General features: G+C 40.6%; 1 protein-coding gene across 8 annotated transcripts in view; it reads left to right on the top strand.

The window, feature by feature from the left end:
• PTGER3 (prostaglandin E receptor 3) overlaps positions 1-16,887 on the top strand; it is a 182,954-nt gene that overhangs the window by 57,191 nt on the left and 108,876 nt on the right. The window lies entirely within an intron of this gene.

Raw genomic sequence — 16,887 nt, 5'->3', positions numbered from 1 at the left:
GAAAGCAGATTTGTATTATACAGTGGTTTGATGCTATTACACTTCTCTTTGATCATGTGGAAATGCTGTACAAATTTTGAGAAAATTATATGCAGACAATTTGAAGTCTTCTTCAACTTTTGGGCATGACCTATGTAAGGGCCCCCAAACCAGTCTCCTTATGTCAAATCCTAAAGCCTCAAGGATTGTGCTTTTTTGTTACTTGATTCATTTTAAGCTAGACATGATGAAAACACCATTAGTTTCCTTTTATCAGTATGGTTTTCTCTGTATTACTTTAGGTGTTCTCTTGACAACTGCCCAGAATTTATTCTAGCTTGATGGGACGATTTATCAGTGTGTTAGGTTTGGTCAGATGCCAAAAAAAATCCAAAATGACAACGGCTACAAGACGATAGAAGGGCATTTCTTTCCAACTTATACAAATTCTACATGTAGGCGGTCCATGGCTTATCTGGGCCATTTCTGATCATAAGAGTTTGAAGCTATTGTTAGCCATTCTTAATGTACCGCTTCATGGTCCAGTATGGCTGCTTGAGATCCAGCCATTAATTTGGCTCCGTTCAGGGGAAGGAGGATGGATTAAATAAAGAAGAATGTTCTCCTTCCCTTTCAGCAATTTTCCAGAAGTGTCATCACTTTTCTTTTATATATAATTGGCCAGAATTTAGTCACACAGCCACACGTAACTGGGAGAGTGCTGGAAATGCGGTGTTTTAATTGGAATCAGCTAATAATCAGATAAAGAAAGACAGAATGGGTACTAGAAAGCAAATGGCAATCTCTGCTGTAGTCAAAGAATAGTTCCTTATTTTATGTACCGTTTTTAGTATTGAAATATATTTCACATATAACATTATGTAAATTCAAAGTACATAACATGTTAATTTGATACATTTATATTTTCATATGATTGCCATTGAAGTGATAATTAGCACCTCTATCACATTACATAATTATCATTTCCTTTTAGTGGTTGGAATAATTAAATTCTAGTCTCTCAGCAAGCTTGTCTTTCAACAGAATCGCTGTCTAGAGTCACTCTACTGTGCATGAGCTCTCTAGGGTTTACCTACTACTTGTTGCCAGTTTGTACTCTAAACAGCATCTTCCCTATACCTCCAACCCCCATCCCCTGGTGCACCACCGTTCCACTCTCTGTTTCTATGAGTTTGGCTTTTTTAGATTACACATATAACTGATATCATATCCCATTTGTCTTTCTCTGTCTGACATCCCACTTAGCATAATGTCTTCAAGTGCCATCCATGTTGTTGCAAATGGCAGGTTGTCCTTTCTCATAGCTGTATTGCATGACATTTTAAATGTCTTTTATGGGTAAGGGGCTATTTTATGTCAGAGAATCTATTCAGTTTTTGCCTGAGGATCATAGTTATTATATTATTACACACCGTATTACTATTATATTACTAAGAATAAGGGAACCTGAATAATATATGATTTGCTACATTATTTTGTATTTAAATAACTGACTTCTAAATTTTTGTAGAAAATCTAGACTCCAAAATGTGAGTAATGGGACTATCATCATTATTCTTTGTCCTTGTCACTTACAGAAATGGGAATGCATTGAGGATTTAGATTTTTCATTACCATTAAATATGTATACAACATAACGAATACTATTTAATTGTATACAGTTTATAACATTTTTACTGGTGATGAGTCAAGATTTTGTGCTAATGCCTCGCACAGTGTCTTCCACATAAAAGATAGGTAATCAATGAATGCTAAATTGAATTGACCTCCGCTACTCAGGTTAATCTATTTGCCTGATAAAGGACCCTTGATAGCTGCTGCTAGTACTCAACCATTAATCTGATGACAGTGTTACACTGGCTCTGATTCAGTCTGATTGTATGGGTGGTTGTGGGTTATTGGTAAGGATAGATGGGATGACAGGGAATCAAGTTACCTCCTAGCTATGGAAGCCTTTTGCCTCAGACAGTGGTCACAGCTGTGCCCTCAGGGACGAGGCAATCCTCCAGCAACCAATGTGCATACAGATCAGAAAAATCAGCTCTGAGTTGGAGGATAAGGATTAATTTATCATGAAATTCATTACTCAGTGCAATTACTATATTTACCTTAATCTTTAATCTTAATCCTCCAACTATTGATTTGGTAATATACTATAAGAGTGCATTTGATCATTTTCTTGTTATCTGAGCTGTATGTCCTGTGTTAACCTTTTAAAGCCTGGACATAAAATCACAGTAAGACCCTCCACTGACTGTCTCTGACTATAAGTTATACAACAGAACAAATCTTACACCTATTATAAGGTTTAATTTGTTCTTAGACACATACTCCTAACTTGTTTGCTATTAGGATGGCCTTCTTTTATTAGTCATCTTGGGCACTGTCTCATTTTCCTTCCTGGTCACTTTTATAATGTATTGAACTGAAAAATTAAAAGCTCATATTCAGATTTATAAAGGTAGTCCCCACATTTATTTAGTGCTATTAGCATCTGTTTGGCTATTAAGAGTCTCCACTTTTGTTAATGGCTGGGGTGAAAACTGTACAGTGTACAACTTAGATATTTGTAAAATTTCTTTTTAAAAATTTTGTATGTAGAACAAAAATTCATCATGAATCTATGTTCTCTGATGGCTGGGACAGAGGCTGTGAGGTAGAGCAGTAGAGGATGGGTTTTTAAACTTATGCTTGAAAGTATGTTGTCCATCTATTGTTTTTTGGGGTGTTTTTTTTCCCACTTTGCATTAACCAGTCTCTTTGAGGGAAATGCTCTGACTTCATGGTTTCTCCCACCTCCCCCCTTCTCTTAGCCAAGATGGCATCTGAAGGAGAAAGCTTATGTCCTGTCATGATAATGGGGCAGACAAGGAGAGGTCACTTGTCTACAGAGTCCTGATCCTGTCTGTGGGGTCCTCCCATTCTCCCTAGAGTTGATTTTGATCTTCCTTGTTGCTAGGTAGCTACTGGCATCCCCGTTGACTCAAGGATGTGAATCTGGTGTTTTCAGAGCACATTTTGAGCATTGTGGTTCTTCTTTGCTGACTTGGTCCCGTTATTTTCTCTCTGACACAACAGACTCTTAAGGCTTTGCCACTTCTTTTCTCTAGACACTGGCTTTGGCTGTCTAACCGTAGGGAAGACTCTGGCCCTAAACATAGCAGCTCCATTGCAATCCTTCTGGCGTTCAGCTTTCCTTTCTCTTCCATGGACCCCAGGGCGACTCTGGGGGGCCTTCTCCACCATGTGGAGTCTGGGGATACTCAGAGAATTATGAGGGCCTCCTCTCTGCCATTTCCCTGCTCTGGAAGTGTCCACACGTAAGTGCTGGGCCAACCGGTGAGGCCGTGTCCTCAAAAGCTCGTAGCCATTTGTTTTTTCTATTTGGGCTTTCTATTTTTTTGTCATCCTCCCACATGTGGGATTTGATGCTGAGGCATTTGTGGAGCACTAAGGACATTGTCCACTCCTTCCAGCACTAGAACGGCTTTTGTCTACTGTGGTCCCTCTGTGCATTTCTTCCTTCTAGTTGGGCCTCACTCTCCCATTTCCCTGGGGCTATAATGATAGGTGGGTTGCCGTGGGTGTGGGGAGGGGACCAAAACAATACTATTAGCAATCCAAAAAGTATTTAGGAGGTGTTTAGATATTTAAAGAATATGGGGCACCTGGATTGCTCAGTCGGTTAAATGTCTGACTTTTGATCTCAGGTCTTGACCTCAGGGTAGTGCGTTAAAGCCCTATGTTGGGCCCTGTGTTGGGCCCTGTGCTGGGCGTGAAGCCTATTTAAAAAAAAATATTTTTTTTCCTCTAAATTGATAAGTAGTGTGTGAGTTCTTAAACTACCCTTATTCTTTTACTAGTAGCGTAATTTTGAATAGTTGAAATAATTTTGTTATTTTGATCCATCCAAAGAATATTATTGAAATCAATGTAAGCAGCATGAGAAATAGCTACAATAGCTAAGCCATATGTGTTGTACATCTAGTAACAACACGTATTCATTACTCAGCCCACTAATTATGGACACTAATAGGCATCTGGCTAGTTCAAGTTTTCCATGATGATAATCCCTGCTGTGCAGGATTTTTTTTTTTTTTAAGTAGGCTTCACACCCAGAGTGGACCCCAGTGTGAGGCTCAGACTCACGACCATGAGATCGAGACCTGAGCCAAGATCAAGAGTCGGATGCTCAACTGACTGAGCTGCCTAGGTGCCCCTATAGATCTCTTAGGAACTAGGCTAAGGCTAAAGTCCACTTCTGGGGATAGGGCTGCACCCTCCTGGTTCTGAGATCCAGGAAACTCCAGATGTGGAACAAACCAACCAAATCCAGTGAGTCAGACAGCAGCAAAGATGGTGCAGGAAAGGGTTGGTCTCTAGTGTGCTTCTCTGTTGATACCAATCAACTATTCTTTCTTTTGCATGGTTTACTTTTACACAGAGGGAGTGCTTAAAAGATAAGGCAGGCTGCGAATTTGACCAGGGGTGCATGGTTATCACTAAGATTAAAAAAATCTCCCTTCTCACTCTATATATAGTACATCATAAATCCCAGCCCCCAAATACTAACTGGTGCCATTCTGTATCAGACATCGTTCTGGGCTCTTTGGAGTTAGAGAGTATTTACAATACGGTCCCTGATTTTAAAGCTAGAGTCTTGCTGGAAAGATCATTCATTCATTTGGAAATATGTATTAAGTTCATCCTTTGTGCCAGGCACTGTAATATTTGGGCAGAGGGCAGAAATGAAATAGATAGGAACCCTGCTTCCACAGAGCTTACAATCAGGTGATATTCATATTCAGTAAGTGAGTCTGGCTGTAACCAAATATCCCCAATTCTAGCCTCATGGTGTTCCTTTCCTTTCCTATCAAATAAAAGAATTCAAGCACATTCTTGGGGCACCTGCGTGGCTCAGTTGGTTGGGCGGCCGACTTCGGCTCATGTCATGATCTCTCAGTCTGTGAGTTCGAGCCCCTTCTTGGGCTCTATGACAGCTCAGAGCCTGGAGCCTGCTTCGCATTCTGTTTCTCCCTCTGTCTCTGCCCCTTCCCCATTCGGACTCTCTTTCTCTCTCAAAAATAAAATAAACATTAAAAAAGAAACTGAAAAAAGAAAAAAGAAAAAATAGAAGAATTCAAGCACATTCTCGGTAGCCTCAGCAGACACAGTCCCTCCTGAACCCTCTATGACTCCAAGTGTCCTTCATGCTCCACTGTCATTTGGCAGGTCTCACTCTGGACAGGTGCCCTGCATTCCTAATGAGCCCTTACACTTTCTCTGTTCTGCTTGTCTAGGCAGTTTCTTCTCCCTGCGGTGTTCATCTCCAGACTGTGATCCTCTCCCTTCTTTCTCTGAGGCCTCACCCTCATAATTCTTCTTTATAAGACTCTCTACTGAGAGCTTCACCTGAGGCTGGGGTGAGTGGGGAGGGAGGAAGTGAAAAGAAAAAAAACAAAGTAAAATTTAAAACCACAGATGTGAAATGCTTAATGCACAGGAACAGTGGTATGTACTGATATTTTCCCACACATTTAAAACTACTCCCTAACGTTCATTGGCTGTTCCGGTTCCTAGCTGTTCACAAATGGATGCCATCTACCTCAGCTCCACTGATGTTTCTTACGTCGGTCATATTCAGACTATTCAGAGTCCCAGGACTGTAAATCCCCAGACCTGCTCTAGCTCTCAACCAATCCTTCCTCACAAAAAAAGGAAGCCAAGAAAAAACATTACCTCTCAGCTCCCTCTTTCCACCAGGGAGGCAGTCCTTAACAGTGGTCTGCTGAGCAACTTGGTGCCTCTATGCAAACCACTCCCTTCCTAGGCCATGGGCTTCACCTTCACAAAATCCAAAGGGCTCATTAAAGTATTTCCCCAAACAAAAACAGCTGAATTCCCCCAAAGGTGAATTCCACTGCTACCTCTGTATCACAGAAATGCCTTCACTTTGCTGTGTTCCGCTCACAAGTAAGGGGAGGCCAGGAATGATGTGGGAACATATAATGTGGTACCCTCCTTCTGTGGGGGCCAATACCAGAAGGATGAATGAAGTCTTCTAGAGGAAGAAGTAGCTGGATGGTGGGATGTAGGCATATGAGGAGCAGCATTCAGACATAGGGAACAACATGGGCAGAATCCCCGAGTTTCCAGGAGGCACAACATTCAAAGAACAACAATGGAGGTACTGGTGAGGCATGGAGAAGGAAGGAGAGAGACGAATGAAGTCTGAGAGGTAGACTAGAGTCTTGTATGCCATGAAATCGATTTTGGTCTTTACTCTAAAGATCATATAAAAATTTGCATATGCAATTTAATAAAGCATATGTGTGGGCATATCTGTGAATGTATGTGGATAGTGACAAGGTTTGCTTTATCAGCATCTGTATGGAGAATGGCTTAGTTAGCAATATCAGGTGGCATTTGCTAGATGCTAACTGAGCAGGAGCAGTGGTTGGTACTGACATTTATCCACGCAATTGTAGATGTCTTAGACATCAAAAATTTCTTCCCAAGGCCCCAGGAAGAAGGAATACTGCAGCCCAGTCACAGATGATGTTCCCAAAGTGGGAGGCAAAATATAATACTGTGATAATTTATCTAGCAGGTCTGTGTGATTATACACATTGCTATAAAAGTACCTGGTAGGGGCACCTGGGTGGCTCAGTCGGTTAAGCGTCCGACTTCGGCTCAGGTCATGATCTCGCGGTTCGTGAGTTCAAGCCCTGCGTCGGGCTCTGTGCTGACAGCTCAGAACCTGGAGCCTGTTTCAGATTCTGTGTCTCCCTCTCTCTCTGACCCTCCCCCATTCATGCTCTGTCTCTCTCTGTCTCAAAAATAAATAAACGTTAAAAAAATAAAAAATAAAGTCCCTGGTAGGATAATTTTATGGAGGAAAAGTTCCTCCTGAGTTGGCATCAAAGGCAGATAGACATAGGGTGATGCTAATGAAACTCAAGCTTCAAAGCCCCTCCCTCGCACAGATCTTTCCTAGACCTTCGCCCTGCTTTCATATTCACTTTATTAAAGAAAGTTTTATACTTTTCAGGTTCCTCAAAACCTGGATCCACTTCTGTCTGGTATGATACCCAGGCATTCATGGAGAAAGTGGGATCTGAACTAGCCCTTGAAAGAAAATTAAGCTGGGCATATGCCAATAGAAGTGGAGCTCATTTGGGATGAGGAGGTCTGTAGGGACAGTGTTTGGGGTGAATTGTAGGGCAGTGAGTTGATTGGTCAATGGCATCCAGTTCCCCAACTCATCATCTAGGGTGTCCACAGAGCCATTGTTTAGTTATTAGGGATAACTAAACATTATTAGCTAAACATTAATAACTAAATATTATTACCTAAATGCTGTTTACGTTCTTTGGGATATAAGAAATGGAGTACCTCTCAGGTTAGCTCAAGCAAGTGGTTTATTGTAATGGAATATTGCGGGCTGGAACATGTAGTCTGGAGTTAAAGGATAGATCAGAATCAAGAGAATCAACACTTGGAATAAATAGAATTCCACACTAGTCTTCCACCAACATTGGACCTAGCTATTTTCTACCTGCCTGACTGTGTTTCCATTATCAACTACCAAGTTTCTCCCTCTGCTGTCAATATAAGTTCTTAACTTAATGATTTGTGCTTGCATACAATATCTGCTTCTCCACGGCTCTGGCCCCGCTCTGGTCCTCATTTGCTCAACATTTCAAAATTCAGGTTCTTAAGAGAAATCTCTGTCATGTCACCTCATTGTTCCTTGACTGGCAAAGTCAGACATCAGTGGCCAGCCTATGCCTTGGGATGGCATACTTTTTCCAATTGGGTATGCCTGGGATGTATAGAATCTTTGTACAAAATATGGCAGCCCATAGCTTCCCCTTCAGCAGGGGTCGTGCAGAGGAATTTCTCTTACAAACGTCTATAGATGTGACTGGCTATTCAGTATAGCTGAAATAGTACTAGCTAATAAGTCCCGAAAGCTCCCTCTGTGTCCCTGTTTCTGTTCTAAGTGTTTCCTATACATTAACCCTTTTAATCCTACCAACAGTCTTATGGGGTATTAACTACCATTGTCCTCATTTAGCTGAGGAGGAAACTGATGCCCAGTAAGTTCCAGTAACTTACTCAGGATCACACAGCTAATAACTAGTGGAACCAGGATTCTAGCCAGGTAGTAGTTTTAAAGTCCATTGTCTTCTACACCACATGTGAGATTTTCTGTGAGATTTTTGGAAGGCTGGCGTGTAGCAGAGACTAGAGGCAGAGAAATCACTTAGGGGACTAATTTGGGTTGCACTGATGAAGTGCGTGGACAATACAGGAGGAACTAAGAAAAATGCAGAAAGGATAGGGAAGAAAGGATTTTCCAGACACACACACACAAATAAGAGTCATTTGGATTTGATGATAAGTGGGAACAGGGATTTCAAAATAAATATTCAAGTGAAACACATTGTACATCCCCTGCTAATGAAAAAACAGGTTGGAGAATACATTTTAAATTTCTTAGCAGTGGGAAAATGACAAATTGGTTATCTGAAAATACAGTGTTTAAAGGCTTTTATCAAATGCTATGTAAGAAACTGTTATATTCTTTCTTACAGAGAAGTATTATACAGTGAAAATTTCCCTGCCTCTAGATATCCCCCACAAAAGGTTGGTTAGACTTCTAGGTTACTGGGAAACGCTGGTTTTTCTAATTTTGCACAGCGTTTTGAAGGGAAAACATTTCCCCATTAGGGTGTAGCATGAAATAAAGAAAATTTGTGGGTGAGCTATATCTTCAGTGTTGGTATTCAAGCTTCTCAGAGTCCACTGGGGAGCTGGATGTGAGAGCAAATATGCCAGGCACTGTAAAAGATGTGGTAAAAGTGTGGACAATAGTCCATGAGAGCCAGCGAATAAAGCCCTTTTTGCTGTCTTTGGAGCCTTGGACACTGTTCCCCAGAAGGCAGTGTTTAACATTTGATCCTTCGTCCTGCGTTTGGTTGCTGGCTGCCAGTCATCCGTTTGTAATTCCAAAAATTGTGTCAAAGCTTAGACTTCTTGGAGTGGATAGCTGTCCAGGCTCCCCAACTGCTGTGCAGCTCTACCCAATATTAGCCCCACAGTGAGCTGCACATTACAGCCAGCTGAGTTTGCTCTTTCTTACTCTTGTAAATTCAGGCCTGTGTTCAAGCTTTCCCCTCCTCCCCACCAGTTCTTTTCACACCTGATATCTCTTGATGAAAAGTCAAACCCCTCCTGATTCACTTTAATTTCCCTTTTCTCTGAATTCTTGGGGTGTTTACAACCTGTACTATTGCGAGGAAGCCAGTGTTACCTGCATTTAAGTTATCTTGTCTTTAGAATATATTTTACTTTATTTTTTAACTTTTTAAAGTTTATTTATTTTGAGAGAGAGAGAGAGAGAGAGAGAGAGAGAAATAGCGTATGCACAAGAGTGAGCAAGAGGGAGGGGCAAAGAGAGAGGGAGAGAGAGAATCCCAAGCAGGCTCTGTGATGTCAGCACACAGCCCAATGTGGGGCTCAAACTCACGAACTTGTGAGATCATGACCTGAGCCGAAATCAAGAGTTGGAGGCTTAACCAATTGAGCCACCCAGGCGCCCCTCCACCCTATTTCTTTATTTTTCAACTGGTATAACCACTTTTTAATGGTTTTTATGGCATTATTTTTTAATTTAAATCCAAGTTAGTTAACGTATCGTGTAATAATGATTTCAGGAATAGAATTTAGTGATTCATCACTTACATATAACACCCACTGTAGAATATATTTTAATGTTTTAGACAGGAAAAGAGTTAGAATGCCTCCAACAGGCCAGGTTTAAATCAAAGTATTAGAGGTCACCTAGCCTAGTTACAGTGTAATTTTTTGTTGGCCAGTGAGGCTCCAAAAACCCAAAAGATGTAGGTCCTCTGATGAGAAGATCGTAAGACGTTAGAGCCTTTAGTATAGTTCTAGCTGCTCAAGATCTCATGGAGAGCCATGAAAACAATCATTAGAAGAAGAGATGCTGGGTATACCTCTTTTGTTTCTCTGAGAAAAGAGCAGGAAAGGAAGGAAAGCTTTGGAGAGTAAGAAGAGAGAACTGTTTCTTCTTGTTGGTAGTGTGAAATAGCAGGACAAGGAGTAGACATGACTACGACCAGCATGCACATGACACTAGATAATCCACCAGCTGTATGCATTTCTTTAGAATTTTACTGAAGGTTATGGGGGCACTAGGTCGACTCAGTTGGTTGAGTGTCTGGCTCTTAATTTTGGTTCAGGTCATGATCTCGCGGTTGTGAGATTGAGCCCCGCATTGGGCTCTGTGCTGAGCGTGGAGTCTGCTTGGTATTCTCTCCCTCCCTCTCCTTCTGCCTCTCCCCAGCTTGCATGCATTCTCTCTCAAAAATAAATAAACATTAAAAAAAAGATTTTGCTGGTTTATGTATCTACATTTCTTATACAAAATAATTAACTAATTGATTTATCAGAAAGCAGTATTTTTTTTTTTTAATTTTTTTTTTTTTTAAGTTTATTTATTTTTGAGACAGAGAGAGACAGAGCATGAACGGGGGAGGGTCAGAGAGAGAGGGAGACACAGAATCGGAAGCAGGCTCCAGGCTCTGAGCCATCAGCCCAGAGCCTGACGCGGGGCTCGAACTCACCGACTGCGAGATCGTGACCTGAGCCGAAGTCGGACGCTTAACCGACTGAGCCACCCAGGCGCCCCCAGAAAGCAGTATTTTTATAGTCAGGTAATGAATTAAAAGCAAAAGGTCTAGTTTCTAGTCCTAGTCTACACTTGAGCAAGTCACATTACTGAGCTTTAATTTTTTTCACCTATGAAATGGAAATAATGTCAATCTACTTAGAGACACTCTATGTAAATCATTCATTTAGGCATCAAATAATAATTAAGCTGCACTGTGGAAGCCTCTAGACTAGTCACTAGGAGCGCACCAATGAACAAAAGCAGATAAAAATCTCTGTGGGGCTCATTGACTAGTATAACGGGCCAGACTTTCTTCCTTCCTTCCTTCCTCCCTTCCTTCCTTCCTTCCTTCCTTCCTTCCTTCCTTCTTTCCTTCCTTCCTTCCTTCCTTCCTTCTTTCCTTCCTTCCCTCCTTCCTTCTTTCCTTCCTTCCTTCCTTCCTTCCTTCTCTCCTTCCTTCCCTTCCTTCTTTCCTTCCTTCCTTCCTTCCTTCCTTCCTTCCCTTCCTTCTTTCCTTCCTTCCTTCCTTCCTTCCTTCCTTCCTTCCCTCCTTCCTTCTTTCCTTCCTTCCTTCCTTCCTTCCTTCCTTCCCTCTTTCCTTCCTTTCTTCCTTCCTTTCTTTATTCCTCTCTCTCTCTCTCTTTCTTTCTTAGTTATTTGCTGAATAACTGTTATATACTATAGTGGTATTTATAAGTGGATCAAATATGCAAATTAATTATCGGGCTTTGTGATGGAACAGAAATAAGGAAGCTGAATTTTAGGTGAGACATTGCTGCAAACTAGCTCTGTGACTATAAAAAGTAATGTTCCCTCATATCTTCATCTGTAAATAAGAGGGTTGGACTGTGTGATCTCTTTAGCTTTAAAATGTGCAGTTTTGTTTATTTCTTCAGGGATCACTACCATGCTTGCCTAAGAAGAACTCCCGTATCAAGATATGTGTTACAAATTACAACAAATAAGATGATGGCAGAAGTCACCAGGTTATACTCTGGAGTGTGATTTTATGCTGTTTTCTGTAATTTTCTTGTTATTTCAATTGTCTCTGTACCAGATTATGCCAAGGCAGTAATCAAGAAATGCATAACATATCTTATTGCCTCGATTAGGTAAAACCCATTTGATATCAGAAGCCTAGAATTGCATTTCATCATTCTAAAATTATCTCCATTTTCCCCTCTCAAGTAGGTCAAATTCTGCCCCTATTGACTTACATGCTTTAGTTTTTACTTTGACCAATGACTCCTTTTTTATCTATCATAAAAATATAAAATTTGGAAAAAAATTACATTTAGTGCAGCTCCCATCAGAATAATTTATTCATTCTAGATCTATGATGTTTTATTATACTTGTGTAACAAGAGAGGGACAATCTTGTAAATATTAAGTCTTACTATGCGGTACAGGTAGATGTAGCCCAAGTATTACCATACCAGAGATTATGATAAATAACCAAAATTTCCAAGACACTACTTTCACTGTCATGGGGGTTGGACTCAGTGAGGCAGTGTAGGTTGTAGTTAGCATGTATTCTGGAACCAGACTATGTGCATTTGAGTCCAAACTCTGCCACTGACTGGTGGGTGACCCTGAACAAGTTGCTTAATGTCTCGGTGCCTCAGTTTTCTCATTTGTCAAGAGAAGATGATAATAGTGCCAACTTCAAAGAATGAAATACATTAATATTTACAAAATGTTTAGAACAGTGCCTGACAAAACAGAAAGTACTTTATAACTGTGGGCTATTATTTAGGAGACCTTTGAAGGGAGAGGAAGTACAAGTAGTAGATGTACCACATAGAAAGCTGGTGGTGAAAGGGGAGGTGAGAAATTGGACCACACGTACAGAAAGGGGAAAGTTCAGGCAGTCAAGCACATGTGTTTCTGTGTGTTTTATTTCTAGAGATAAGGGAAGTTTAGGAATATCTGAAGATGGATGAAACACAGCCAGTGAACAGAAAGATGGGAGAAAAGAGGGCTAGCTGTGGGGGAGGGTGATCTGTACCAAGGACACAGGTCATTAGAAGTGATAGGAGATAAGTACTTATTGAACAGTTTTCTATATCCTTCAGAAAGCCAGAGGGCCTTTACAATATGTTTTGAATCTGGTGTTGCAATTCTGAAGAAAACAATGCAGATTACCATACCTCTCAGCTCTTCAGGATCAGGCAACGGATGAGAAGTTAGTGAGCTAATGTGGAGTTCAGCCGGGTTATTCTGGAAGGAGCCTCCCAGACAAACACAGTATTCAACAGACAGAGGCAGAGTGGCTCTGGGAACACAGGCGTCAGGCATCTGCAGCTAAACCACAGATGGCCCAGGGGCCACCAACAAGCCATGGCAGTAGACAAAACAACCCGGCTGTGTTCAGGTGTCTGTCGAGTGGCCACTTATGCATCAATATTTCTACCACAATTTCCACAAGGAAAATAATTTGGTCCAAAAGTCAAATTCAAATTCAAGATCACAAACACACACACACACACACACACACACACACACACACACACACCGAGTCTTTTCTGTTTTCTATCTTAACTGGAATATTTAAAAATTTTCTGTAGTATGGCTTAGAAAATAAGGTTGCTTTAACTGAAATCTTTGGGCTGTCATATCCAGAGAGGACCAGCAATGTGGGCAAAGGGGGTATTGTACATGTTTGGCAATTTGGGGGTAAAAAACCCCCAAATTGAGCTTAGCTCAAACGAGAGAAAGAGGACTTATCTTGAGCAGGAAGATGTTGGGCAGCATAAAGGATACCATCTTCATGGTGACAAGCAGTAAAATGTCTAAGAGAGGCCCTTCAGTGCCTGCACATCCTACACTCTCAGAAGGACCTATACTTGAGTGTGTATGAAAGCCAGGGTACAAAACATTACATTTAATTACACCTACAAATTTGGCCTTGCCTGACCTATGGTGGGTTCTACATAAGTGTTTTTTACCTCTTCTCTCTTCCACACAAGGTAATTCTCTTTTTAAATATAGTTTCTCCATATAGATTTAAAAGTTTTGACCCTAGCTAAAGGGATCCTAGGCATCAGTAGCAGGAGTGAAGACAATTGTCTACAGGACACCTTCCCAGAGTTCTCCAATCTCTGCATATGGCAGCCCCCGCCACTACCAGCCACAACTTGCTAAGTGTGTGGCTGGTAGTACATCCCACATAATTGGAGTCCTACCCAGAACCTCTTAGATCCCATACAGCAGTTCTATATATTCACCCCCAACTTCTGCTTGTTTTGCTGATAACTGCTCACACTCTCACCTTCAAAGGCAAGGGAAAAGCCAGAGGGCCTGGGGGTCTCGTTCCCCCAAAGAAGCACTGACTGATGGATGTGGGAGTAGAGAAGCCCAGATTCTTTGTTTATAAATGAGACAAACTTTGAAATTGTAATTTATACTCCAGAGTTTCCCACAAGTTCAGGCTGAGGCTGGAATCACTTAAAATTGCACTCCTTGCTTGGTTTCTTCCGTGTCCTACTTTCCCACTTCCTTACTGGTTTTTCTCTGGGAGTACATTCTTAATAAGTCACTTGAATACAAATCCTTGGCTTAGGTTCTGCTTCTGGGAGTACTCAGCCTAAGACAGTTCTTACTTATTATTCATTCATTCATTTAAAAATGTGCACTGAGTGTCTGAGTGCTTTCTTCCCAGTTCTGGGAAGAAAAGCCGTACACAGGTAAAATGTAAGGATAGATATTCTCAGGGGAAATGTGAAGCATATGGAGACTATGTGTTTCTAAACCAAGGGAATCTTTTAAAGTATGAGCATACCATCACACCTGGAAAAGTGACTTACACGTAGTAGGTTCTTTGTGTGCTGAAAAATTTGATCAGTCCTTGTCTCACAATGTTGATCAAGAGGAGAGCCAATCATTTACTTAGAAATCAATTTATTCACAAAGTTATTGAGTTCCTACTGTGAATCAGAGTGAGAAACTGACAAAGTACAATTTAAATAATGTGTACAATGGTATAGAAAGACAATAATAGGAGCAATACTTTGCCAAGAAAATGAAAGGCTGGGTCTTGAAGGAGAAGTAGAATTAATTCTGGACGGAAATAGAGAGAGGCATTTTAGAAAGGCAATAGCAAACTCCACAGTAAGTAAGGGTGAAAAAGCATTGGCCAGTCTCCAACTGCATAGTTTAGGGACTGAAGCAAGGCTCTGGTGAAAGGCAAGAGATTAACCTGGAGATAGATGCAAGTTGGGAGTCACTCAGTGGTGGGTCTTCAGAACTTTATCCTGTAGCCATGGGGAACATTCAAAGATATTTAGGATTGGCCAAGGTTTGCTTTAGAAATAATATGAAGGATGCGTTCAAGAGGAGAAAAATTTGGTTCAGAACACTGGTTAGTTAAAAGGCTGTTACTAAGTTAAATCATAAATAATTTCCAACATCCAACCATTTTTGATCCAACAAAACTGTCAGTTTCATATAGGTCAAACTGATTCACTAACCAGGAAGACAAGGGCACAAAGACTGGAGAGACCGGGTAAAATAAAAGAGATACATAGGAACGAAAATAGACATGAAATGAATGAGCCACTGGCTGCTGGGCCAGAGTAAGTTGCAGAAATTAGGTGTGACAGAAAGGCAAAGTTTTCTGAGAATGATGGAGCGAATCATGGAGTGTTTGTAAGGGAAATAGGGCTCAATGGAGAGGAGTGGTTTAGAGAGTGCAACAGGGAACCATACCATGCTTCCAAGCTCCCACTTCTTCCCATGTTACCTTGCGGTGCCTCATTTCTTCAGTTCCTCCTCCTTCTCCTCCTCCTCTTTCTTCTTTTTTAATGTTTGTTTATTTTGGAGAGACACAGCATGAGCAGGGGAGGGACAGAGAGAGAGGGGAACAGAGAATCTGAAGCGGGCTCCATGCTGACATGGTTCAAACCCACAAACCATGACCTGAGCCAAAACCAAGAGTGGGGCACTCAACCGACTGAGTCACCCAGGCACCCCTTCCGTTCTTTCTTTTTAAAAATGGTTTTTTAAAATAATCTCTACACCCAAAATGAGGCTTGAATTTACAACCCCAGATCAAGAGTCACATGCTCCACTGACTGAGCCAGCCAGGTACCCCATCAGTTCCTTCTTTTTCTGTTACTTGACATTGGACAAACATGATATTCAAACGCCTACAGTTGTATCTTTTCCTCAAGTTAAGCCAACAAATAACGCAACCCCAAGTACTTTACTTAGTTAAAGCAGGCTTCCAAACAATAAACTATGTAGTATAAGAGCAGGAAGAAAAAACCTAGGGGTCCAGTAGTTAGGTATCCAATCTAACTGGATTGATTATTCTTTACAAAGGCACATAGGCGATTCTGAAAGGCTCAGAAAATAAATAGAAAATCCTGTGCTTTTTTCTCTACTCTGACCTCAACTCTGACCACTCTTCCAGAGCCACAATATTTCTATTACAAGTGCCATTAAACTTCTATTTGTGCTGAAATAGATATTGGTCAAAGTGTTTATTTGGTTTGCAAAGAAGACATATCTTTTTATTGTCCTTCAAATAATACTGCCTTCCTAAAACAGAAATTATATATTTGCTTAACACAGTCAGGAATTGGAGAACTACATGTCTGTAATAAAGAGAATTACATCTTATGTAATTTATGCTACATGAAATGGGCATGCTGTTTAAAATGATCTTAACTAAACCTTTGAGAAAAAAATACCTAAGGAACACAATAAAAAATACTGACTAAGGAAACACTGGATTTCATTTATTTCTTCTTTTCTTGTAATACTTTTTTTGGTAAGAATTTAATTTTTCAGCCATTTCTTATAAGAGAATTACTAACAAAATGTATACAGAGGAAATATTTCTTTCTTAGTAGTTTTTATTGAATCCAGTGAATTTAAGCTATTATTTGTAGAACATTGTTCAGCTATTATTTGGAGAATCCAGTGAATTTAAGCTATTATTTGGAGAATCCTATTTAATCGTGCCACAAATACTTAACTGTCCATGACCTATGTGTCAGGCACTGTGGTAGCTGGTGGAGACACAGTGGTAAGGAAAACTAGGCATGAAACTTGTAGCCTAGAGATATCAACAAGTATTAAACAATACTCACAAAAGTGACTTTTGTTTCCAAGCTACAATGAGCTCTTGAAAAAAAGATAGTGGGTATCACATAGTGGGGGACCAGTCCTAGTCAATATTC

Source organism: Panthera leo, chromosome C1, assembly GCF_018350215.1.
Source record: "Panthera leo isolate Ple1 chromosome C1, P.leo_Ple1_pat1.1, whole genome shotgun sequence".
Lineage (NCBI taxonomy): Eukaryota > Metazoa > Chordata > Mammalia > Carnivora > Felidae > Panthera > Panthera leo.
This window is presented reverse-complemented; position numbering and strand designations above follow the sequence as displayed.